Raw genomic sequence first — 2,909 nt, 5'->3', positions numbered from 1 at the left:
AAAAAAGTGTTCAGGTATTGGATATTCTTCCAAAGAAGCATTCTGTAAGCTTGGTACACGCAAACCTCCTGGTGGAGTGAAGGTGACCCAAGGAAATGAAGGGGAGAAACCCCTTTGGGGTCCCAACATAGGTGTGTTCGCTTCCTGCATGGCTCCTGGCAGCAGTGGGGAGGATTTGGGTGGCCGATGCTAAAGGCAAAGATGTTGTGTCATTTTGAGCCCAATTCTGCAGATATTTAGGGTGTAATCCATGATTTGGAGAGGTCAGTGGGGAGGTTCCCATTGACTACAGCAGGCATTACACCAGGAGCAGTGTGGAGTGGGTTGGTTCCTGTTGGGAAGTGCCATGCTGAGCCATTTGCTCCATGAGTTCACCCATTTTAGAACCCATTCCAAGTGCAAAAATGCAAAAGAAAGGGAAAAAAAAAAAAAGATAATTTGAGGTGTTAAAAACACAATGTTCTTAAGATGTAAATAGAGTCCAAATTGATTGTGACTGCAATTCACTTAGTATTTAAAAGTAGAGAAATTGCACTTCCTGGAAGAAAGAGAGGAAAAAAAAAAGTAGTTAGTTTAATTATCCTGTAAATTATTTAATTTTGGCAAGATGTATGTAATTTATATTTACAACACCTTATGTTAACTTTTTCTATTTATTTAACTTTTTTATTTATTAATTTTATACTTACTTTAAACTGGACACCGCACCATTGAAAAAAAAAAAGCCACGAAGATAAAAGAAGCAAAAATTAAAACCTTTGACCATAAAAAGGACATTCCCCCAAAAATTAAAAAAAAAGAAGAAAAAAAAGAAGAGAGAGAAACCTCTATCTACAACTCCTACTTGTAATTTTGATGCAACCAAGTTATTTTTTATATATTTTGTTATTTATTCTTTTAACGATGGGAATTTTTTTAAAGATATTTTATAACTGAGACATTTTGATAATTTTTTGGTTTGTTTTTTTGCCGGGGATGGGGCAGCAGGGGAAGAGAGACTTTGTCAGTTTTTCTTTTCTTTTTCGTTCGTATTGTTTCAGGCACTGATAACAGGAAATGAGAATTCTGTATTTATTATTTATTTAATATTTAAGTCGGGGGGTGGGGTGGGAAAAATGAACTGTGCTCTTGTTGTATATTTATTTTGTTGTTTGTGTGTCGGTTACGTGATGACTGAGTACTTGTTTATGTGAAGGAATACTGTTAATATTTAAATAATAAAGAGTCAATTGAAAGTTATAGCAGGCTACATGTTATTCTGTGAAAACGAATACTGTGATCTACTTTCCTCAGGAAATGTACTTTGCAGACAGAACTTCCTTATGTACTGGCAGGGTTGTTTCATAATAAAACCCAGTTCTGTTTGTGACTTTAGTTCCTATGGTCTTTCTTCGAGCTGCTGCCAATGTCCCCAACATGTCCCCCCATGGTGCTAAGCAAGGAGCTGCCATTGGCAGGGCAGCACACACGCTTTCACCTTCTGGATTTACTAAACAATTCACAAATGTTGTTCTTGGAGATTTAGCTGGGAAAGATGCTGGGAATTGGTTCTTTCTCTGACTGGGCTTAGCGGGCATGGTGGGGATGGGTTGGCGATTGGACTTGGTGGTCTTAGAGGTCTTTTCCAACCTTAATGATTCTATGATTCGCTCACATCTGTTTTCCTGGCTGCAACGCTCTCAGGTCGTCCTGCTCAAATTGCAGAGCTTCTTCACTGCAGGAAGTTTTCTTCTGAAGCTGTAGCAATGGAGGGAATTCATCACCGCTCGCTTTGCTGGAGATGGCATTCTGAAGCCACCACAATTTTGGTTTAGCTTTGCTAGAACTGGAGCTTCCAAGGTGAAATAAGGTAGCTCACACGAAGGCCGTTTGGAGCTGAGGAAGATGGGTTAAATGGGAATTTTACGTAGATCTATCACTGAGAAATTCATTTCTCTTATTAATGGGGGTGAAACTTCTTGGTGTCCCTGGGGGAGGCACAAGTGCTGCAGGTCATGGGGGAAGAGGTGGCCTTGCTGCCATGGCACAGAGATGAAAAGGTGGAGTAAAATGGGGGCAGAAGGGTGAGAACTGCAGCCAGAAACCCTCAGAGCGAACTTCTGGGATCAAAGAGGATTCTTGAAAGTCTTTCCTTCAACACGTACACAGCCACGGGTGTTCACTGGCAGTTTTTTTTCTCTCTGTTGAGTGTCTGTAAGCTGCAGGCTCCGGAGGGCCCTTTCTAGGGCTGAATGACTGGCAGAGCTTAGGACAGGCTCATGGGGATGGTGGAAGAGAGGACGTGCCCTCTGGAGCTGCAGGGATGCTTCTGCTTCACGCGAGTGGATTTATAGGGTGGTGGAGGAGAGGATGTCCTTCCCGAACTTTGCAGGGCATGGGACAGAGCTCGTGGGTTAATAGCAATTAACTCTGGAAGGTGCAATAGAGCATGCTTCCCAAGGGCAAGGTCTTTTGAGGTTTTGCTGGACACCTCATGTAGCTTATGGGATCCTATCCCCTTCACAAATGGCTGCATATCTTAAATGGGGGAAGCACGCAGACTCGTGAGATGGTTCATCCAAACTGACTGGCATGGTTTATTTCTGAAGGGCACATCACTGGGTGGGGAGGAGGGGGGGCTGATAAACTTTGCACCACCAAACAGTTCATTGTGCCAATATTTGATTATGATGATAGAGCTAACAGCCACGCTCACTTGTCCTTTCCTAACGAATTGGCTGTGCTGCATAATAGAGCGGTTAGATTCATGTTAAATTGCAGCTTTGGGAGCCATCACTGTGAGATGTTATCTTCTCTGAACTGGCGTCCTTTATTGCAGGGAAGGGAATTGAATGGGTTTAAGATGGTACACTGTAAGTTTATAGGTGTGCTTAGGAGCTCTTCAGCCTCCTCCAGCAAGTGGAGAGTGA

The sequence above is a fragment of the Meleagris gallopavo genome, chromosome 22 (assembly GCF_000146605.3).
Source record: "Meleagris gallopavo isolate NT-WF06-2002-E0010 breed Aviagen turkey brand Nicholas breeding stock chromosome 22, Turkey_5.1, whole genome shotgun sequence".
Taxonomy (NCBI): domain Eukaryota; kingdom Metazoa; phylum Chordata; class Aves; order Galliformes; family Phasianidae; genus Meleagris; species Meleagris gallopavo.
The sequence above is the reverse complement of the archived record's forward strand: the minus strand, read 5'-3'. Positions refer to the sequence as shown.